This window comes from Ambystoma mexicanum, chromosome 1p, assembly GCF_040938575.1.
Source record: "Ambystoma mexicanum isolate Mex_15411 chromosome 1p, UKY_AmexF1_1, whole genome shotgun sequence".
In the NCBI taxonomy this organism is placed as follows: Eukaryota; Metazoa; Chordata; class Amphibia; order Caudata; family Ambystomatidae; genus Ambystoma; species Ambystoma mexicanum.
In genome coordinates this window covers 59,231,616-59,255,964 of record NC_090921.1, presented here as the reverse complement: position 1 = coordinate 59,255,964, position 24,349 = coordinate 59,231,616, and the positions used below count along the sequence as shown (strand labels likewise).

General features: G+C 44.4%; 1 long non-coding RNA gene across 2 annotated transcripts in view; it reads left to right on the top strand.

Annotated features, from left to right (window-relative positions):
• LOC138582445 (uncharacterized) overlaps window positions 1–22,822 on the top strand; it is a 388,580-nt gene extending 365,758 nt beyond the window's left edge. For both annotated transcript variants that reach the window (XR_011305059.1, XR_011305096.1), the window contains one exon: window positions 22,226–22,822. This is a non-coding gene — a long non-coding RNA (uncharacterized lncRNA). The remainder of the gene's footprint in view (window positions 1–22,225) is intronic.
• The last annotated feature ends 1,527 nt before the right edge of the window (window positions 22,823–24,349 follow it).

Sequence of the window (24,349 nt, the reverse complement as noted above, 5' to 3'; positions counted from 1 at the left end):
ACAAACTAAGAGGTATGCAGATTCCAAAAGAAGACCAGGGCCTTCTTATGCAATTGGTGATCAAGTCTGGTTGTCCACGAAATTACTACCCCGACATCTACGGCCAAACAAGTTGGCCCCTCGGTAATATGGTCCATTTCCCATCAAGGAAATTATCAATCCAGTTTCATACCGGATCAGACTACCAGACTGCTGGAAGAAAATTCACCCAGTATTTCACACATCCTTATTAAAACCCTACACCCAATCCTCCTGTAAATCCTGCCGACCTCCTCCTCTGCTGGTCGACAACCAATTGGAATATGAAGTATCCGGAATATGTGACTCCAGGTATAAACGGGGTCAGCTTCAATACCTGGTTGAACGGAAAGGATATCCTCCTAGTGAAAGAACCTGGGAACCACTTTCTAATCTCAAGGCCCCTCGACTGCTCAGAAGATTTCACCTTATACACCCGGGCCAACCAAGAGGAATTGGTCTTCGGAGGAGGCATGCTGTCATGACCTACAGAACACGCCCCTTTTGGACTTCCTGGTCCTTGTCTCAACAGGGCCTACGCTCTCTGGTACTTCCAACATGGCCGTCCACTGTGAAACACCTTCCTCGCTCTACACATTGGACATAGCGTGTTCTATTAATAGACCACGCCACCCGCGGCTCCGCGCGTCTCAATGCTATTGCGAAGAAGCGACCAGACGTGTGCTCCGTAGCTCGCGGTATTGTTTTCCTTGGTTCTTTCCCAGCCAACCCCATTCCTAGTCCCTTTCCTTCCTTTCTTGATTCCTGGACTTTTGTGCTGAGTAGCGCACTCTGTAAATTTCCCGGATTCCTGGATCTTTGCATCCCGGAACTTTCAACGCACGCTGGAGTCGGAAGAGACTTGTGCAGCCTTATTCAAGACCCGATCTGTCCACAAGAAGGCATCGACCAAGAAATCCAGCAAAGATCGAACTCAGGTGAGAAGGGGGGAACTCTTTGACACAGGCACAGTTAGCACAGGAAAAAATCACTGCTATTAAGGAAATACATACAGAATGGGAGTTAATTATGCAAACTATGCTGATGACACGCAGATTATCCTAGGACTTACAGGTTCCTATGAGGCAGACTCCCTGTTGGTCTCCAGAGTCTTTGATGCCATTAAGGCCTGGATGACAAATAACTTTCTAACTCTGAATGACAAAAAAACTGAGATCTTGATTGTGGGCAGCGTGGCCAAGCTTATGTCTCTTGACCCTCGATTCAGAGCTTTTCAAGTCAGAGGAGCCACTATCCAGATCTGTAGCCAATCTAAGACCCTAGGAGTAGTCTTTGACCGAAACCTCAACTTTGACAAACATGTTGTGCATAGAAGCTCTAGTTCCACCTATACTATCCATCTGATATGGCAGATTAGACCCTTCCTCCCAGAAGCAAATCAAACCTTAATTCACAACTGCATCTATTAATTCAAGTTGGACTATTGCAATGGTTTATTGGCAGGCACTACAACAGCAAACATAAAGAAATTGCAAACTATCCAAAAAGGAGCAGTTTGGGCAGAGATCATGTGACTAATGCCCGGAGGAAGCTGCTTTTGTTCCCTGTTCCTCAAAGGATCTTGTTCAAGGCCTATTATCTGGTCTATAAGTGCCTTCTCATACTGCACCTCTGTACCTACAAGAACACATTAAAAGAAGGTCCCTTAGACGCACCCTTGAATCTAATGAAAATGACCTTCTGCAACAACCATGCTTTAGACTAAAAACTATGGGGACCTCAGCTTCAATGCGTACGGTCCAAAGTATTGTAACAACCTTCCCCCTTCTTTTAGGCAATTGCTGTTTTATGCCCAGTTTAGAAAGTGCATTAAAACAGCCTGACTGTTGGAGGAGGTGTTTATCTGACCTACACTGACCCATCTAATGAAATCAGGGATCTAACAGCATTGTGATCCTTATATGCTACCGTTCTTATCTGTTCTGTACTGTCTGTCAGCGCTCTGAGGCCTGCGAGTTAGCGCTTTACAAAAACTAAATAGAATAGAATAGAATACAGGCAACTTACATTTCAAACAGGCACAAGCACAGTAAGGTTTCCTAATGAAAACTATGGCAAAGGATTGAAGAGAATAAGACTTTGAGGGATAAATCAGAAAATGTTATGAAGAATCTTGCCGGCACAGTGTCACCGCCTAAGTTAGATAGCTTGCAATTCAGGACCAAGAAAATGTGGCTAAAATACATGTTCATCCGAAAGAAAAACATTCCTTTCAGAAGGAAATACATAACTCAAAAGAAAGATTGGTGTCAAAGCTACAGCATTCAACAGTAGCCAGGCTGGTCTGAATGAATCTAGGAAATGATTGGGTAGATAGTAAGCAACAAATGATGAACATAATAACAATGCGTGATTAAGACAAGAAATTAATAACCTACTTCATTTCAAAATAAGTAGCAAAAGTTCACAGACAAATAGATTTAATGGTCGTATGGAGACTTTCTCCAATTCCTGATACTACCTCTCCACTGTCCAGGCCTTCCAGAGACATACAAGTGGCTTTGGCACGCCTAGCCATATTCAGGCCAGATACACCATGTCCCATTCCCAAGCTTACCCAGAAAAACAGGAAAACTTGAGATCCCTGTCAGACACAGAGGTTTACAGAGGTATGTGCTTATTATGTCAGGAGTGGACAGGAGAGGAACTGAGTGTATTCCCAAAGAGATCATTTTTAAATCAAGGTATGAAAATGAGTTAAGGGTACAAGCGGTATAGCGCATGATCACAAAGAGAGAGCATTTAGCCTGTTTGGCTGTTATGTAAATACAGGCAACACAACACTAAAAGGAAAATGTAAAGGTCCATATCTAAGCCATAATTTATGGGAATATCCCAGAATCCTGGGTGGATGGGTAAACGCTGATTCTGGGTGAAAACATGAAGAAAGGACGTGTTATGCTCCTGCAGAAAAGATTGGAGTCCCATAACACAGAAGGTGAATGGCAGGAAGCAAAAAGAGAGGATTCCCTGAACTGTACACATGGCAAATCTCCCTGAAATCGTTATGTGCTTTCATGAAACGGCAGAGCAATCTTCCAGACACCAAGAGAACTAAGAGCTTGGAAAGTAGAAGCAAGAAGGGTTTCTGAATGTCATCCAAGTGACTATTTCCTTCAGAGGGACAGTAGCATTAGCTTCTGATACAAGGCAAAATGCTCCCTCTGTCTGCCCAGTGACAGTACTGCTGCTCTCCCCCTATTCTAAACTTGGCAGAACATACACATTTTTATATTTGAACCTTGAGATAGCCACTGCCCTTGGCAGCTTATTTCTTTTCGCAGACATCTAATTTAGCACAGGAAAATGCAGAACATGAAATAGCTTCCCTGACAACTATTTTACCCTTTTTGAATAATCAATATAATTTTTGGCAGTCACACATACACGCCCCTCACTTAGTACTGGATGCTCACTTTTAAATGTCTGAATAGTTTGTAAACCATCGAAGGACAGTATCTGTGTGCCCTGGCCTCCTGGACTTGGATTCCCCCTCCTTCTTAACTTATGCGGGAAAGGCCTCTCTCAGCTCTGGTCTGCGCTTGCACACTGAAAACCCCTTCTACTCTGTGATCTTACTTCTCGCACATATGGGAGGAAAAGCTAGCAAACAGCCAACCAGCCTCTCTTCTTCCTCTCTGTGTCTTTTTTTTTAAAGCCTCCCTCCTACCTGCCTACTTCACGTATATACTCCTACACTTTGTGTAAAATCTGTCTGCCCCTGACCGTTATGTCAGCCCCTCTACACAGCCACATCTTTTGGAAAGATCCAGGATGCCACCACATGTTTGGCTTCTTTCACCTTTGCACAGAATTTAGCTCAGCAAGCAGATTGTCTAATTGAAATATTTTCCTTCCTGCACTAGAAGGTGGAAACTTTAAACAATGAACTATTTCAAACTGCAAATTCCACACTCAAATCCTCATTGCAAATGCAGCATTTGTATGTTTATTTTCCAAGAAACATTGCACTCATGAAGAAGTCTGCACCACTGATTTGCATTAATGCTTTGCACCAATGAACTATAGACTGAGCTTCCGTAATGTTAGTAATGTATTAGACATTAGTATAGTGGTTAATAATTGTTATTCATACATTTCATTGCAACTCAGTCCATGCCATGGTATGGTGCATTGTACTATGGTATCTGCTACTATGCCATGTTGAAATCAAACCCCTTTCTGTTTTGTTTTGTAGGAATAAACAGAACCAAATCACACCAGACTCACACCAGAGTCTCACAAACTAGCATATCTCTTTTGCAAAAGTATGAGGTTTTGATAAAATTCTGCCATAGTTGAAATTCAGAGTCTGAAACAATGTCAGGAAGCGAAAAGAGCAGATTCCCTGAACTGTGCACATGGCAAATCTCCCTAAAATCGTTATGACAGGGAGAGAAAATATGGAAAGAGAGAAGGAGGTTCAAGTAGTGGCTCTGACTCTGATGACAGAATTTGGACCCAAGTAAGTAGGCAGAAAAAGGAAACCACAATCAAAGTCTGTAAAAGACTCAACTTAGCAGGTTAATGCCATAGAAAGATGTATAACACATTATCATTACAATGCAATATGTTATGTTCATGATCATCTAGAACAGTCAAAATAAAAACAAGTGGCAATTACATTAGTGCGAACTGTATCTGTGACTTGATAGAAAAAACATCCAAATTGAGTGGAAATGCATTTCAAGAAAACCCAAAGATCAGTCTCATGTCTATGAATGACCTGGATGATAGTTAAGGGAGTCCTACTCAACCTTTCAAAATGAACCTTCCTCCAAATAATGAGTGGATCTCCATTCTTGAGGGAAATATACTGAAATTCTACCCACTGCGGGTCCCCAGTGAGGGCCAAAGTCAATCAGTAGATAACACAGGAGATAAAATAAGTAGTTTAGCTATTATACATTGCAACTGAGAACTCATAATCTTCCCGATTGAACTCAATGAAGGCAGATCCAAAGTTCATTTAAGTCAAAAAAAGAAGATCCATCTGTGCAGGTTTGCTTAGTAATTAGATAAGGATCAGAACATTCTAATATCTATATAGGCATGTGGACTTGATGTAGCAAAACTAAATCATAAATGCTAGGTCATCAGAGATATTACATCTGATTTTTATATCAGTAGTGGCATAAAACATTGATTCACAATTAATTTGGATTTTATTAATACCATATTTTGGTCCTAAATGCTCTTGAAAAAGGCATACAGGTCAGCTACATTGCTGCACTATGCTGCTGTAGGGTAAGGTCCAAAATCAGTGTTTGAAAAAATAATCCACTGAGCCAAAACATTTGATGGAAGCAAGAAAAACAAAAGTGAATTACATGCAACTGCAGCTGGGAACAATTCATGAATCATTCAACATTGCATCATTAAATGTCAGTTTATATAGTGAGAGGTGGACTGGATTCTTACACAATGTTTTGAGATGCGTGTAAATTCACAATCGCTGATTGGACAGTCTTGGTTGTGCTATAGGTGGTTCTATACAACATTTAGCCCTATTGGCCTATTCCATCCTGTGTGACCATTCTAATGACTACCTCATTGTAATGATCTCATGGTGGGGTCATCAAGTTTCACACAGTTTTGGTTGGACAGTTGGTAGGTTACAATGTTTCGCATACAACATGGTTGCCCAGTGGCTATGCCTCTTTGAAGGTTCGGAGGTGGGTCACCTCCATAATTAGCCAATTGTATTGTGAGGTTTGCACAGACTGGCAACAAAAAAGAATACTTCACATCCTTTCTCATGGGACTTAAAGGTTGGCACCGTCCTCGCCCTTGTGACAGTTCAAGTGACAGCTAGTACTGTAACTTCTTGTTGGGATCATGTTACCCTTCTCCTTCCTTTTGCATGATGTGTAAGCATGGCTTCATGGGGCGTTCTTCTTGGCCTCGTGTTACAGGACCATGTGCACATCTAAATAGTATATTTGTGTATGCGTGAAGGTGAATGGCCTCATTACTCATGAATACCTATAATCAAAGGGTTGTCAGGACTCAATATGCAATCTTTAATATATTCCCTATTATGTACAAGGACCTCCTGGCTTCTCTTGGTGCTGAATGCTAATCTCTTCCTGGGTTGGGGGGCTCATGTTGTTCTGTATTTGTAATTCCACTCCTAGGTGGATGTTTTCCTACAAGGAGCAGTGTGTGTCTTCTCACTAATCAACTTGTCTTGTGCACCCTTTTGCTCACTTTCTTATTCTATGTGATCTTTGCCTTGCTAGTTTCTAAAACACTGAATAGACATATTACTTGTTACATGTTTCACTTACTCCAGGCCTGCAAACCTGCTGCCCTTCTGTTCCCAGCCCATCTCTTGTGAGCCTCTTCCACCCTTTCCTATGTGCTCTACACAAAGTTATAACACCTGATTAAGTCTCTGCTCCTTGTCCGGAACCCGGGAATGATCTTTGCCTCTCTGTTCTGACCAATCACTGCATGACTTTATGCCAGCATTGAACCTTCATTCCAACATGTTCCCCTTCGTTCCACGTACTCCTTGTCCCTTAATTTCTGTTCTCTTGCCCATTCATGTACATCTTTTGGGATCCACACTTTTATAATGTTTCTCAAATGTCCTCCACCCTTTTGCATGATCCCAAGGACAGCATCTTAATAAAATGGCAATCTCGAGGGGGTCTCCAAAGTGTTCCTATCGGGCCTACTGGGTGCTCTATTCCCGACATCCTGGTTTTTGGTTTTATCTCTACCGCGTCTGTGTATTCTCATCTTTCTAAGGAGAAGTGACATCTCCTAATTTATTTGCACTGCATCCACGAGACACACAGCACACCATTACTACATGGTACAGTCTCCAAATTAAGATTAAGAAGATCGGAATAGGTAGGGGCACTTTGTCTGTCAGTTTGCCACCCAGGAGAATATCTCAGTTTTCCAATCTGTTCCTTCTTGAGTCCTCATTCCTCCTCCTTAACCTATCCTTAGGTGATGTAAGGCCTTTATTGCTACACTTAAAGACACATTATCCTGATCATGTGGAGGAACATTTGTGCACCATGTAATTCCGATAATCTTGCAGACCCCATCCTCCAAGGCTGTAATGCAGCCAAGTAGCATACAATTCTGCAATGTCGTATTTCAAGGCGCTTGTATTACTTCTTGCACAGCAACGAGATCATGCGTTGTGGCATTATTGAGCTGGACCAAGTTCCATCAGACAATTTGGAGCCATTTGGCATTGGTGGCTGCCTGTACTCCAGAGGCTAAATACGATGCAAAGAATTGTTCTGTTTACATACAAAGGCAGTAATGGGTCAGTACCTTCTCCAAGGCTTCGTCTGCTTCTTTACTAAAGTAGTTTGATCTCTTTTTGCATGATCGTGTCTGTGAGCCATTTGGTATTTGGACTGTTGGTGGAACTGCCCCGGAACGGGGTTTACCTTTTGGGATTGACAGGTTCTCTTCTGGGATTAAAAGCACTGGGGCATGTTGGTTCACTAGAGAGCACAACCTGTTCCATGATGATGGTAAATGGAAATAGGCTTTGGTTCCACACTGCTAAAAAACATCCATTACTGTTGAAGTGCGCTTTTGTAATGCTGTCATGGTGAGAGTCTTATTGCATCCTGCATTCTGACCAACAGGTACGCTTCCTTCTCCTTTGAAACAAAATGAAGATTGAGTGAGTTCTACTTGTAATGCGGCAGCAATACACTTTTGTATCTCAGCGGTAATTCCCCCGGCTTTCCCAAGGCCTGAATAATAGTAATCCAGGTGATCCCCTTCTGCCTCTTCTGCCTTGAGTAAGCTTGGGTACGCTTCCTGAGCTTCTCACTCAGGAAAGGTTTCAAAGGCAAACCAAGTGACTATTCTATTGAGGGGCAGCTTTGAGGGTGGATCATTGCCCAGGGAATCAGCCCAATACCAAACGTTGAGAGTTGCATCAGCTGGAGGACCACATTGTGCGCTGTAATCAGCTCATGAATCAGAGAACACACCACTTTCAGGTGTGGGTCCCAGAATGAGATGGAGCAATGTATGCAAATGTTATGTTATGTTAAGTTGACTTATACTGCACACCGATACCATTAGCATGGTCTCCAGACAATAAAAGCATATTGAAATGGTCAGATGGATGGAAGGGTGGGTGGACAGACACATGGGTGACAGGATGGGGGAGTGTGATTCAAAGGTCCTAATTTGTGACTCTGGTGCTGGGCGCCAGTGCTTTTCCCAAAGGTGCTCATGCAGGGACACATCAGGGTCAAGGCAGATCATGGGCCCTGTAAGTTCACATCCCTCGCAGAAGGTGCTCCACACATTTGCCAAGCCTATTCCTGTTTTCAGGGGTTCAGTTCTGCTGTACCCCTGGGGTGTGCCTCCAGTGTAAACCCCAGTGTAGGACACAACATCCAGGTGTTGTTGCTACGATGGGGAGAATTACATACATATGTTGCCATGTCTGTCAGTCATAGAGCTGGTAATTTACGTCCCTTTGTTTTTAAAGGGGACTTCTCTCTCTATAACCACCTTCACACTCCTCCCGTGCCCCACTGTTCCCAGCCCTAATACTCATTAACCAGTAATACATATATATTTTTGCTTCCCCATGAAGTTATTTTGCCAATTTGAATTAACACCAAAATAATTACCTTTGATAAAACTACGGTGTACGATAGAGTCAAATGAAACATGGCTGGTTCCCTAAAACATTTCAATATATATCCCTAGATCTGCATCTAAGTGAGACACCCCAGAAGAAGACTTATTGGAGTTTTTGATGGTGCCCACACGCAACATTTTTTGAAAGTTTGCGGACTACCGCGCTGTCCGCAGACTTCACAGGTTGCACAGGGGCCTGCACTATTTCATTGGCACTTCTATTTTTAAACTGTGAAAGGTTGCTCTGAAAAGAGCCTTTTTTGGGGGTTTTGTTGTTTTGTAGTTTTTTGGGTGGTTTTATACACGACACACAGGGAAAAGAAGGGAAGGGAGGGTAGCAAAGGGGTAACGACCATGGGGATAAGAAAGGGCAGGTAGAGAGAGGAAGATGTTGGGGGGCCTCACATAGGTAGGTGGCAGTTTTTCTAGCCTCGAAAGCACTTTGAAATGCACAATATAGTGACCCTCGAAAGGTAAGGGTCTACTGCGTCGCGTATGGCCTGTGAGGCTGGTTCAGGGATGCGCTGCCCCAGAGAAGTGTCTCTTGTGGTGGCAGGAGCAGTTACAGAGGATGTTGTAGAGAAACTCAACCTACTAGTTTGTTCAAAGGGGACGACCCTCCGACCAGCCTCCTTGATGTTTGACCTCGGGGGTCGCCACATGGAGGTGGTCCTGGAGCTGTATAGACACGGTTTGCCGCGGATGAGCACAATTTTGCACTCAGTGCAGCGCACTTTGTCTGCACGTGCCTTGGGAACACCTCCAATGGTGGTAACGAGCCTCCGCACCCAAGACTCACACTGGCTGCCAGTAGTAAGGACTACCTCATCCTTGTCTTCCTCTTCATTCTTCTCTACATCTCGATGCCTGTTCCCCTCTCCAGGCCTTTGTAAAGGTGGCGGTGGTGGAGGAGGTGGGGGTGCTGCTGAGGCAGAGGCAGCTGTAGTAGAAGAAGCCATGGTTACCATCTGGAATAGTCCTCCAAAATTAGCACAGCACAGCAGGCACAGCTCAGCAGCAAATCCAATGTAGGAAACCAGCAATGTGGCCTTTTAAAGGGGTGCTGGGGAGCGCTCTGCAGACAGCTGCGTGCTCCGCAGACACTTCCAACATCAAAGAGGGTTCAAAAGAGTCCAAAAGGTGTCCAGATCGCCTGGGGCATGGTCTGCACTTGTGCATTGCTGAAGTGTCATAGTAAAGCCTCTTGGGTTGCTCAAAAAAGCACTTTTTAAGTTAATGGGGACCCAAACACAGGTCGTGGACAAGGGCCTTCGCTGAGCGTGGGTGCAGTCACATGGTGATATCACGGACATGTTCTTGAATGGGACGGGTGTCCGTAGGATACATATTGCGCGGGATCGGTTGTACGCATGCGCATAGGTGTTCTACGGACATGGTTGGGCTCCCCGGACTAATGAAAAGTACGACACAAGTGCAGCGTCCAGTTAGAGACAGGCACAATGTTCGCAGCACCTGAAGGTGGAATGTGCATGCGTCCAGGTGTCCGTCGGACAGGGCTAGGGTCGCCAAACTAATTAAACATGCGTCACAAATCTGCAGACATGCGGACAGGTTCGGTGTTCTGCGGACACCTCCATTTTGATTGCTGACAGCCCGGACAGTTTAAGTGTCCATAGGACATCCCCATTTTGATTAATTATGGCCATCCTGAACAGTCTATTTAAAAAATAAAACACAGACACATACAGGAACAGTATATATATGTATAACTTTATTTACCCACATAAATAATGAAATTACAAAAGAGAGGGGCAAGCAGAAATCGAGACATATACAGTGGATTTGAGGTTTTCTAGAGGTTGAGTATTAGGGGAGGAAGGGATTGAGGTCTCATTGTAACATTTTTGGTGATGGGAATTTGTGGGGATGGTTTGCTGGGAGAGGGAGAAGGGGTACAGGTGCAGGTGGGGCAGTGATATTTAATTTTCTACATGATATCTCTTTCAAATCAGCGAAAGTGTACATCAATTGATAATTTTTTTCTTCCAAATGCACTACATGATTTTGCACAGTGTCACTTTGTTTTTCCATATGCTCTTGGAGTTCTACTTGTTGTATTAAGTAGAAAAAGAAGGTCGGGCGCGCCCTCTAGTTCCCAGTCATTTAATCCTGATGGGAGTAATAACAGGGTTAAATCCCAACAAAGTTAAAAAAATAACAGGGTTGAATCTAAGATGCAAATAGTAACAGAGTTAAGTCCCAACGATGTTTAAAAATGACCAGGGTTACATCCAAACTGCTGCAGTTCAAATGCACAATAGTTCTACTCCTCCAAGTACTTTCAAGTCTCAAACTCTCCTTAGGGAGGCTGTGTTGGCTGTGTTCCTTTTCAGGTGTTACTAATTACTTTTTCAATTTGAGTCGCAAGGGATTCTGGTTATTGTAGTGATGGCACAAGTGTTTCATTCACAAGACTAGGAACCAGCTCCCCTCCAGAAACACAAATCTTACCCAAAATTGGGGGAGAGTGGAAAACCAGGATTATGGCTCTCCAAAGTGGGGGCATAATAACCCCGGTGCTGCTGCCTCTGGAGCCCGGGTCTCCTGCAACATTATGTAGAAATAGAAAGTCAGGCGCGCACTCTAGTTCCCAGTCATTTAATCCTGATGTTAGTAATAAAAATTAACAGGATTGAATCCCAGATGCAAATAGTAACAGAGTTAAGTCCCAGCGATGTTAAAAAATTACCAGGGTTTAATCCCAACTCCTGCAGTTCAAATGCACAATAGTTCTTCTTTGTTGGGATGTAACCCTGTTATTGCTCACATCAGGATTAAATGACTGGGAACTAGAGTGCGCGCCTGACCTTCTTTTTCTACTTGTTGTATTGTTTCTGGTGCGTAGGCATTATTTTCTATATGCACTGTTGAAGAAAAGAAAATAATAAAGTTACTCACCGTAGTGACTACCTTACTCCTAGTCCATAGTCCCCTTTCCTGCATGCTTATGGGACATTCCTCCATCCTGTGGGACGTGACCGGAGCACTTTCTAAAAAGCATCACATTTTTCAAAAATGTGTCCTTCCTCTCTTTTTACACAGGGTTCTGCATGCGGCCGTAACCCGCCCTCGTTAGCTCCTTCCAGCGCATCGCCCATCAGTCCTTTTCTATCGGCAGGTCTATGTCCTTTAAGCAATAACAGAGGAAACGTTTTAGAGGGGACGGCGGGTGGGCATATGGAGGAAAGGGGACTATGGACTAGGAGTAAGGTAATCACTACGGTGAGTAACTTTATTATACTCCTACATCTCGTCCCCTTTCCTCCATACTTATGGGAGATTCCCAAGCACTTCTCACAGGAATTACGGGTGGATGGAAACTCCTTACTGAAACAGGCTCCTAAGCACAGCTTGACCAAACTGAGCATCAGCCCTGGAGCTCAGGTCCAGACAGTAATGATTATAAAAAGCTGATGGGGAGGCCCACGTAGCCGCTTTCGCGATGGTCTCCCAGGAAACATATTTTTGGAAGGCAACGGCAGCCGCCTTGCCCCGCACAAGATGAGCATGAATTCCCTTTGTGGCCCAAAGATCCTGAATGGTATATGCCTCAGAAATACAGGCCGCAATCCACCGGGAGATGGTCGCTTTCGTGGCCGACTTTCCTTGCGGATTTCCGAAGGTCACAAAAAGCTGCAAAGAGTTCCTAAGCTCAGATGTTCTGTCCAGATAGAACTTAAGGGCTCTTCTAACGTCCAGGCAGTGCAGAACCCTTTCGGCCTCTGAGGCCGGGTCTGGGAAGAATACAGGCAAAGAGATTGACTGATTCAAATGAAAATCAAAGACCACCTTCTGAAGAAAGGCGGGATTTGTTCACAGGACAACCATATCCTTATGAAAAGTAAGGAATGGATGTTCCACCGACAAACGGCAACAGCTGATAAACATGTCCTGCAGGACAAGACATGAATGCCAGACTCTGCCAGATGTGAAACAAACGACAGGACCATGTCTATGGTAGCCTCCCTGGCGTCCAGCTGCCTGGCCAAACACCAGTGACAGAAACGTAGCCATTTGCTTCTATGCTGAGATCTTTTTGAGGGCTTCCTGGCCACTTGAATAATGCACATGTTATCCGAAGACAAATTGCATCGCTCTAAAGATCTGAACTCAGGCACCAACCCGCCAATTTGAATGATTGTGGGGAGGGGTGCCACAGCTGTTGATCGCTCTGGTGAAGCAGGTCGGGGACTGGCGAAAGCTTGAGTGTTGGGCACACTGATAGATGATGAAGCTCCGAAAACCAAAACCTGGCCAACCACCAAGGGGCTATGAACAGCAGGGAGCAATTCACTCTGTTCCTTAGCTTGCAAAGCGCCTGATGGACCAGAGGAAGAGGCGGAAAAGCGTAGGCCTTCATGTTGTGCCATGGCATTTTGAGAGTATCCCCCAGTGAGGAGGCTCCCTGTTTGTAGATGTCGCAAAGAGGTCTACTTCTGGAGTGCCCCAACAGCGAAAAATATCCGAGAGGATCTCTGTGTTCAGTTCCCACTCGTAGCTGACAATTGCTTGTCGGCTGAGGGCATCTGCAGTGACATTCAGCTGGCCCGGGATGAGTACTGCTACTAGCCAGATACCATGCTGAATGGCCCATTCCCAGATCTGAATGGCAAGATCCCCAAGAGGAGGAGACCTGGTACCCCCTTGCTTGTTGATATGGAACATGGACACTGCATTGTCCGTGTGGACATGGATCACCTTGTTGACAATGTGTGGTTTGAATGCTTTCAGCACTAGGAATATCGCCAGGAGCTCCAGATAATTTATATGAAGCTGTCTGTCCTGTGGCGACCAAAGATCTTAAACCTGAAGATGATCCAGCGTCGCATCCCAACTCAGAAGGGAGGAATCCTTCGTGACAGTCAATAGTGGGAAAGGGTCCTGGAAAGGAGCGCCCACCGACAGATTGCTGAGAGACGACCACCACAAGAGGTCCACCCTCATGAAAGTTGGAACCAGTATCATTTTGGAATTTGGATCCACTGCTTGAAGCCATGAGCTCCAAAGTGCCATCTGCGTCCGCCTCATCTTAAGACAAGTAAGAGGAAGATCCAGCACGCACAAAGCCATGAGGCCCAGAAGCCTCTGGAACCACCAAGCCAACATGCTCTCCAACTGCATAAACACATGACATGTGGCAAACAGATTCGCCATTCTGTCCCCAGTCAGGTAAACTCTGCAATTGATCGTGCCAAGGTGGAACAGGAGCTGGAGGAGAGACTGAAGGTTGCTCGAGGCTTTCAGTGGGCAAGGACTGCGCAGCAGCTAATAGTTCAAATACGGATACACATGGATACCCTGTAGCCGAAGATAAGCTGCAATGACCGACATCATCTTCTTAAACACACGCAGTGCCGGGCTGAGACTAAATCGGAGCACACAAAACTGGAAATGCTCCTCCCCCATGGAAAACCGTAGGTATTTACGATGCAGGCTCCAAATGAGGATATGCATATAAGCATCCTGAAGGTCAACCACGCTGAGCCAGTCGTCCTTCTGTAGAGAGGACTTTCCGGGGGTGATCATCTTGAATTTCTCTTGGGGGAGAGAAAGGTTGAACTGGGAAAGGTCTAGGATGGTGCACAGGCCAGTCTGGTTGGGTTTGGGCACCGTGAACAGAGAGGAGTAGAAGCCCTCCGCACACTCCCCTAGGGGAACGGATTCCACCACCTTGAGATCCAGAAGCTTCTGGACTTTGGCTCTGATGGAGGGCATCCCCGACTGCTGGAAGGCAGGATTGATGGGCGGGGTAGGGGGAAGGGGCAAGCGGAAGCCTGCCCGAGCTGCTGACAAAACCCACCGGTCCTCGGTGATGGTCTGCCACGCCTCCCACTGAGACGCAATGCGCCCTCCCACCGGGGTCTCGTGCGAGCACCGACAACCCTCATTTAACAGGCTTCTCAGAGGCGAGACCCCCAGATCCTGAGGAGGAGGCCGAGGACCGAAAGAAAAACTGGCCTCGCTGCTGACGCCCACGGGAGTTCCCATCTGGAGGATCGACTCTCTGTGGCTTTTGATCTAGAAACCCCCAAAATCCAGAGGAATACCGAGGCTGCAAAGGTGTTCTCTGAGCTCTTAAAGGTGGTTTTACCAGAACGGGCAAAGACTTGGCCGTCTGAGTGCTGTCCTTAGTTTTAGTCAGCTCTATGTCCGTTGAAGAATGGAACAGTTCTTTGCCGTCAAAAGGCAGGTCCACAACTTTATCTTGAACCTCCTTGGAAAACTTTGTGGCATGAAGCCAAGGCAGACAAGAGGTGTCCACGCCAAGCATGAGGCCCCGAGCTGAGGTGTCGACATGATGCGCCACAGCCTCAAGCATATCCTGCTCCAGGACTCTGGCATCTGACAAGCCAGCCTTAAAATCGTCCAGCTTGTCCGCAGGAATGAACTCCTCCAATTCCAACAGACCTTTCCACATTTTCATATTTTCCCCCACTAAAATGCGCTCTGCGTTCACCTGGCACAACTGCAGGGCCGAATTAGCAAACATCTTCCTCCCCAAAGAGTCAAGCAGCTTGTCTTCTTTGGCCAGAACCTGAGCCACTGCTGTAGATGATGCTGAAGCCGGTCTGTATTGAAGCGAGGTGCCCGCCACCACTGTGGAGGAAGGTAGCGGGCAAGATACTAAGGCTTCCTCCTCCGAAGTATGAAGCCTGTGACGAGCATCAATCTTTTTGTTAATGTGCAGTCCAGAGTGTGCCTTATCCCAGATTTTGCAGAGCTCGGCCAAAACGTCCTTCTGGAAGAACAAGCCGGTGCGCTCCTGAGGAGACAAGGTGAACGCCCCCGAAAGCACCCCTTCTTGTGGAGGGGGTGCCTCAGGTACTAAAACATCCAGAAGAGTCATCATGTACAGTACCCGGTCATGGAACACCGGGGCTGGTCATCGCCATCCACCTTGCTTGTCATCCATCGTGTCCAGATCGACCTGCATACTCTTTCTGTGCAGTGATCACATCTGCATCTGGGGTATCTTTACTCCACTGGGCAGTCATGTTTTCATTGTTGGCACGTGTGTGATTTGGTTACTACACCGCTATGGATTTCACCTAGCATTGATTCCGAATCAGCTCTGGTTTTAGCCAACTCGTCAGCCAGGTCATTCCCAGTCTTATCTGGCCTCTCTATTTTGGAATGACCACTTATCTTCTTCCAATAGATGGTCATCTCATTAGAGATCACCAGATCATCAATCGACTGGATCAGTTTGCCATGATTTAGGGGTTTGTTGTTGGCACAAAGCATGCCTTGATTCTTCCAGTTTTCCATTAGCCTGTTCCTGATATAATTGAAGTCAGTGATTACGACCAGCTCTTTGAGTTGGTGGTGTACTGCAGTGAGGATGGCTTGATAAAGGGCCCTCAACTCTGCCACATGACTACTTCGGGGTCCTATTTTGTAGCCAGCAGAGGGCTCCGGGGTGTCATTCACACAGGCATTCCCAATGCCATCCACTAGTGATTTTTCCCTGTGATTAACCACATGGTCGGAGCACCGATCTGCATAAACTGTGGGCAGCCCCTGACACGTGTCTTCTTCATAGACCTTGTGCAGGGAAGTTAATTACGCCACCATATTTTTGTTGGTGATTCGACTTTCGTCCTTGAGAGTTTTGGTGAGTGCAGTCATGCAATTCCGCCAATCCTTGCGCTAGAAGCCTCTTGTTGTTTTGGCCATAACTGACCTCCACAGGAAAGCCTTGCATGAACAGAATCCAGGAAGTAATTCTACAATTACTTACATTCCCTGCCCGAATTCTGTCCCTTTGTAAAAATTGCAAGGGTTGGTCAGTCTCTACAATTATGTGCTCCCCCTGGATGAATGGGGTGTCATTTTTCTAAGCCCACTCCATCTCCATGAGTACCTTTTCACAGTTGTTACATTTTCACTCTACAGAGGACAAAGTATTCCTTGAATTCAACCTTGTTGTGCTTTTGATACAACACTGCTCTTGGGCAGGTATATGAATATCCCGCCTCCAAGAAGAAATCCTTATTTTTGATGAGGTAAGCCAAACAAGGAGCTTGGGAAAGGCTTCTATTCAGTTCCATAACTGCCTCAGATTGTTTTGAACCCCACTCCCACTTAACTACGGCCTTCAATAAATGGACCAAGGGTCGAGTGATCTCTGCGTAGCCTTCAATGAAATTTTGACTATAATTAGTGAGTCCAAGAAGGCTTCTTAATCCTCTCAGAGTAGTAGGATCTTTTAATTTTGATAAGGCTTGTACCTTCTTCGTCTGGGGATTGAGACCCTCAGGGGTGATTTTGTGCCCAAAGAAGTTCACTTGGGTCTAACACCACTGTGCCTTCTGAAAGGACCGTTATTCTTCTTCTTGCTGTAATTTAGTTAGAACATAGCAGATTTCTGCTTTATGTTCCTCCACAGTTGAGCATTTGATCAGAACATCATCTACATAGACAAGATTTCCCCTTTCGCACACATCAGGCATGGCTTTAGGGAGAAAGATGTTGAACTCATTGACAGAGTTTGGGGTTCATGTCAATGTGTATTGATGCCCCATGAAGGTTAAGGCAAGCTTGTATTTGTCTTTCCTACTCACAGGTACTGTCCAGTAGCCGTTGGTCAAATCAATGGCTGTGTGCACCTTTGATCCTTGGATCTGTGCCAGCCCTTATTTGATGTAGGGAAGTGGCCATCTTGACATGTGGAGTTTGTTCAACTCAGGTCTGCACATATTCTCCATTGGCTGTTTGGTTTGAGTATCCCTAATACGGGGTTATTAAATGTACTGTGGATCAGACAAATTATCCCACAGGATTCTAAATTCTTAACAATCTGTTTCCCCGACAACCGTCTCCTGTCACATGATCCTCCCTCATAATACCATCCCCAGGGTCAGAATCAGGTAGCGGCTGCCATTCCTTGGCACATGGGAGGAGATCTTTGTCGGGGAATCAGTGATGACTCCATTGGATTCATTACAAACCACAGTTAACCTAGTTACCAATGTCATCAAAATGGTCAAATTTCCAGCTGCTTAGTGTCTCGTCCACTCTTTCCTAGAGGCCTTGCTATGCACCCAGGGCAGGCAAGCCAAGGCACCAAAGTGGGGAACCCACTAGAACAAATAGGTATAGGAGGTGTAGCAGTTCTGTGTAGTAATGTAAAAGCCACAATACACGTATGGCCCAGCCTCCAACACCAAGTTTGCACTCTGTACTAAGAAGTGAGTAGTGGGGCCTCACTATTAACCCTTCAACCCACAACCAGCACCGCCAAGCTCCACTCTGCCGTGCTTCTGAGCCTGATGACAAAGCCATGCCCAAGAATCATCCTGCACCGGAGATTCAGGAAAACATAGGAAAGGATGCTCTGTCTGTGCCATCATGCTGTCAAGCCTCACTCTGCACATATTGAACTAGCTGTGCTCTCAGTTGCTATGTCATCTTGCAATCAAGATTGATTCAGTCAGTAAAGGGACTTGATGCATTGGATTTCTCAAAGTGCATTTTAATGGGCAGGAGCCAGGATATACAATTTACTCTCGATTTATATAGAATGGCTTTAAAATAAAAAAAAATCTGCATATTATCAAGCAACGATTTAAGTTTAGCAATGCATCGTCATTTATGATCATGCATGACAATAGCTAACGTATCACACTTCCTGCCTGTTCTCGATTAAACAATGTAATACTTAAACAGTTTTAAGTGCAGGTACGCAGTACAGCCAGCTATGTTAGGGACGTGACCATGATGGATGAAGTGATAGAGTGGAGGTAGAGAAAGTGAGGGACAGAGGCAGCTTAGAGGCAAGGGAAAAATGAAGGTTGATGAGAGGTATCATACCAAAATACTGAATCCCATCACTGCGAGGCAGAAAAGCTTGAATGAAAAACAGCGAATTACTCCCCAAAAATAGATGAAGGCTTGGATAGGGGTATTTATTAAAGTGGGGAATGTAGAGGGAGCTGCAGGGGAGACCCCCTGCATTTAAAATACCTTCAATGTGTTGTTTTAAATCCAAGAATTTCGACCTCGCATAGATCCAGATGAGCGTTAAGTTAAGAGGATAACTGGGAGGCGAGGTGGTCTGAATTTGAGCAAAGGGTTAGTACCTAAATAATCTGCAAAATGGGATGCTCTCTAATTAATATTCTCTGGCCATCAGAGATCTTTGGTGGCTCAGGCAGACGTTAGTGCAAAGAAAGCTTTGTATATTTGCTGATGATCGTTAATATTTCTATTGAGGACATCATACCACAAATACCAGAGGAATCCTATGCAGTCTTGTTGCAAACGCATGAGGATGGTCTCAAATTTCCTAATCTGAGGAGTTTATGCTGAGGTGATTAAGATGAAGCACCCACACAAGTACTTTGCCTTCAACAGTGGCATCTCGACTCTCTTATGGAAGGGCAAGAGGCATAGGACTCATATGAAAACATCATAAGTGTATGCAAATTGTGGCTCTTGAACTCCCTGATCACCTGACCTTTGCAATTGGGCAAGTTATCACTTGGCGATTTCACACTTACTAGACCACCAATATACATATGGTACATATCTGACACTTGAAAGAGGTCATATTTGCTGATCTAGACTGCTGACAGGTAAACCTTCTCCTGAAAGAACTCCCAGCCATATGCTTAACTAATGCAACTTCACTGGAGCTAGATATAGTCAGCCACGGTCATGTAGGAGAGCTTGTGTTCAAGTCTCATTGGTATAATTCAGAAATCATGGTGGGGAAAACCAATTAGCAGGCTCAGATAGATACAGAATAGTACTCAAAAGTGAGCCAGAGCTGAATTATTAGTTTGATTCTAGCATCACCTGAATTTTCACTGTAAATTCCTGGCTAGGGTAACCCACAGTATGACGCGGCCCTGGTACATTGGTGAATACAGGGTCCTGGAAGGTTGTAGCCACATTCTTCAAGGCAGCTGAAGTGCATCTTTCTAGTATCTCAGGGCATTTCTATTACACAAAAGAGATGGGCCCCTAAACATATGCACATACTTGAAAATAGAAATACAATAATTGATCCTGCTCTACAATCAAATAAATGGTGACATAAGGGAGGACTGTACATTTGCATGGCTGATACTATAATCAACATTTGTGGCACTTCCCACCCCCAGGAGGGGCCTCACCACAGCATTATTTTGTATTTTAGAAAAATCGCTTATGCCGACACAAGACATTTATGATAGTTGGAACATTTTGTAATCACGATTTTAAACATAAAATGTCCATTACGAACCAGTAATAAGGCAAATAGGCAGTGATGGGTGAGTGCAGGGGTTTCCCTGAACCAATAAGAAAGCAGCAAGCTATATGTTCTATATATATGAAACGGAAAATCTGTTAGTGAGTTAGTTAGTTAGTTTGTTTGTTTCTCATACAATTCCAGATCGTTCCCCCAATCTTCACAAAGTTTGCAGTTACCTGTTCGGACCCTCCAAATGTCACTGGCCCTCATTAGGACCCTGGCGGAGGTCCATGGTGCAATTTGCACCATGGACCATGGCGCAGAGCTGCCAACACCGCCATGGGGGTTGGCGGACTTACCGCCCCATTCCGAGGTTGGCGGGGCGGTAAGTCCCCAATCCCCATTTACCCTTCCCCATTCCCATTTTTGCCCCATAGGGTATAATGGGAGTGGGGAAGGCGTTAATTACGCCACCGTAAATTACGGTGGCGTAATTAACAACAAGTCCCGTAGCGCCATGGATTTTTCCGCCTGCAAAAAGCAGGCGTAGAAATCTCCATGGCGCTACGGAATGTCGTAGTCTGGCGGAGAGGTACGCCATGCATTACGCTGGCGTAAACCCCTCTCCGCCAGGGTCCTAATGAGGGCCACTGGCTCCAATACATGGGGACGCTCCATCCCGTCCCCTGGGTTTCAGCCCATGCACACATGAGACGGTTGCCTGAAAGCAGCGAAATATCAATGTGGGCGTAGAAGGACCAGACAGAGCCCATCTGGACGAGAGAAACAAATCTACAAAAACCATGTTTCAAGGCCCTAGGATGCACCGTTTCTGAGATATCTGCCCCACAATGCACTGCAAAATACTGCACCACGCCAGGGTGAGGCGACATATGGTGAGAGTGCAGAGAAGGTCCCACAATACTGCAGCAGACCAACTCCAACCTCCCCTCAATGTCTGCTCGGTGATTGTCAACAATTGATGCAAGTGTTATCATGTCTATGTACAGAACCCGAGTGAAGTAAGGCCACATTTTGCTAGTTGACAATAAGGGACGCATGTGGATATGTTCCCTAGAGTCCATTGGACTACGTACGTACGTACGATGAATGGTCATTGTGCTGGGGATATCATTGGCCCATTTATCCCTTTAACGTTGTAGTTATGCCACATTATGAAAGTGATCACTTTCCATTACGCATTAATTGGACCTCAGCAATTTTATGATGTTGAAAGAGGCATTAAGAGTGAGATCAATGCGGCCACAAATCGTATCCCGTGGAGGGACGCCAAGATGTTCTAAGCAGTTGAAAATGTGAAAGGCTGATATAATGACCAGTTGTTAATAATAGAAACTGCTGCTGAAAGTGGTGAGTATATGAGTAGGAAGCATGAGTTGCTTCTATTGCTATACCAGATATGTGACTGCCAGAAAAGAGCACAGGCATCCATATGACAACTATGCAGCCAATGGAAAAACTAGCCTTGAATCAGCATGCCGGCATCCAATATTAAGGAACTGCTAAACTGCTATGGAAGACATATAGAGAATGGGTACAGTCGAAGAAGTAAAAGCCATGGGCAAATAAGGATTTAATCTATTAAAAATGTCTGATGAGAGGTGATTCTGGTAAATGGTGGCGTTAAGGTCCATTCAGGCCATGGCAAATGTATTGCAGCTATAGATTGACAGAAGTACATGTATTGTTAATTGGGCTGTGTAGATTGGAAGCACAGATTACTTGTAGGCCCAATGAGATTATGCTAACATTTGGGGCAATACTGGACGTTATTAGAAGTATGAGAAACTCCCTGCCGCCGGGCCCTGAAGGTCTACGTAATGCCATTATTAGCAACACCCATAATTATTGATATTAGTCAACCAAATATATGACCTATCACTTGAATGCGCAGAGGCACAGCACCTGCACATTATAGGCCATTTGCTATACTGGACGCTCCAGCCACATCGCGAGCACTTCCATTGTCTGATGAGCTTAGAACATGGATAGTGAAAGCACAGATCTTACCCACTAAGCATATGGGGTTCCACACTGTACACGATGGCACTATCTGCAATAATACAGGAAGCCTGGCTATGCAGCATGTATTGACTACACGTGGCCTTTGATTGTGCATGTGGAACCTATGTATAGCTGTTACTATCATGACAAACACAGAATGATTTGGCAGATGAAAGGTGATGGCTCACTGATACACGTTGAAAGGCACTTCATCAGAGTTCTGGGAATGGATAATCAATTTGCAACAGCTGTATATTTTGATGAACCCCATGATTGACACCTTTCTCATGTCTGTCGCCTCTCTGATTTCCTGGTTTACAGGCAAAGGAAAGTGAGGAGTTTATCATCGGGAACGGATGAGACGGATTAAGAAGAAGATGTGCACCTAGACTGATTTCCTGCTCCTTTACTCCTTAATTTAGATAATGAGCTGATTGCCTGCTCCTTTACACTGTAATTTAGATAATGAGCTGTTTGCCTGCTCCTTTACCCCTTAATTTAGATAATGAGCTCCTTGCCCACTCCTTTGCACTTTAATTTAGATAATGAGCTGCTTGCCTTTCTAGTCAGCATTAATGCATGAAACCTGCTCTTAAGGACATTTCTGCTCCATGTGATTACCATATTGCTTTTCAAACTTCAATGATGTGCTGGTGTGCAGCAATGATGCAATGTTTAATCCTTGAGTTTGCCATGTTGAGATTACTTACATTTATTTTGTTTAATGAAGGAAGGTGCTTTTGCAACCATTAGCCAATGAACTTAATGAGAAGTCTAAGAATGGTGGGATTTAGCATTTAGTTACCCTGCATGGTACCCTTGTGGTATTGCTGTAAATCTGCATTGTGGGACATGAACATCAATGACATATGCTGAAAGATGATGATTGACACATTAAACGTGGACATTTCAGAACCACCTGAGGTCTGAACTTCTTTTTTACTGTCCTTTTGATATGACTGAATTTTCAGAAATTAAGTATTTCGTATTTTATCTATTGGTTTTATACCGCAATGAATAACTATGAGGTCCCTCTCAATACTTTTCAAAAATTCTGCAAAATCTAACCCCAATTTACATGTTTCTGAGAAGAATGAATTTGCGTCTCACCACACATGCACACTTCCTAAAGGAAAAGGTCAACTCTTTCACAAAGGACACCTGTCTTTTTAAAAAAAATGTTATTGATATGGTTGAAGATTTCAACATTGTAATGTAAAAACACAATAGTGCCGAGCAAATCACAAACCGCTCAATGACTTATTAAAGGCAGCTGAAATGCTATTGGAGAATCCAAAAGCTAATTTAGAACAAAATGATAGCCATCCACAAAGCATTAAACAAGATATATCTCCAAAGCAACTGAATATTACTGATAGCATTATGAAATCTCTTAACACCTGGTGCCCAGAAAAAACGTCCATAACATTGGAACAAGGAAGAAATTCCTTAGAATGAAACTATTCCTAACCAGTACATTCTAAACATCCTCAAATAAGTGAGCGATATTCTCCTTCTCCTTTATGTAATGATATATCAGTACCCACTTTAACACACATTAGTGTGGATAAGAATTGGTCGGGCCCAACAACGAAAGCAATATCAAATTTTAAACTAACATGATCGACAAAATCTGAGCTACCGCTCTTACCAAAAATACATTTTCATTACCTGCTCTTGCAATGCAATCCTCTACCAGCTCCACAATATGTCCTAAATAAAACCAGCATCCTAAATCTTCTCAATGATGTGGATGCATTAGAGGACATTCAATCTTGCGACATGACGTAAGTAGAAGTTATTCAAGAAAACAACTTAGTCAGACTGTGGATCCAATCAGGAATAATGGGAAACTCTCTGTGGCAAGCTAGACCTCAGCTGCACCGATTGGGCTTTTCCTTGAATCAAGATTACAAACAGAATTATACAACACTACACCTAATAAAAAAAAATGCCCTCTTATGCAACCTGACTTGGATGAGCATCACTCCTACTCATCAGTTGAGGAAGGTATTAGCACCAGGATAAATGAGGAGTCCACACAAGGATCATTTAGAGAAAACCACTAGGTCACCTTTAATCGTCCTCAAAACTGTGAAAACTTCACTATATCGAGAAAACAGGCAGAGGAGCTGAATATAGTTGAAACATAACAACCCAATGAGAAAACCTTGCAACATCTTAAATTGGCCAGTTGGAATACGAGAGGATTTAAACACTTGTTATTTAATATAAAATTACACCCTCAAAAGTTACAATATGATTATTATGACAAGGCACGTCAAACCACCTGTGTGGGATGGATATGCTATGATTCTTTGCCCAGATAAAAAAGATGAGAACGGTCACCCAAAGTCAGGACTCTTAGTAGCGACTCGAATATCTTTAGGACTCACCATCGAACGTTGGGCCTCTCCAAACATATACATCCAGCTGGTTAAATTA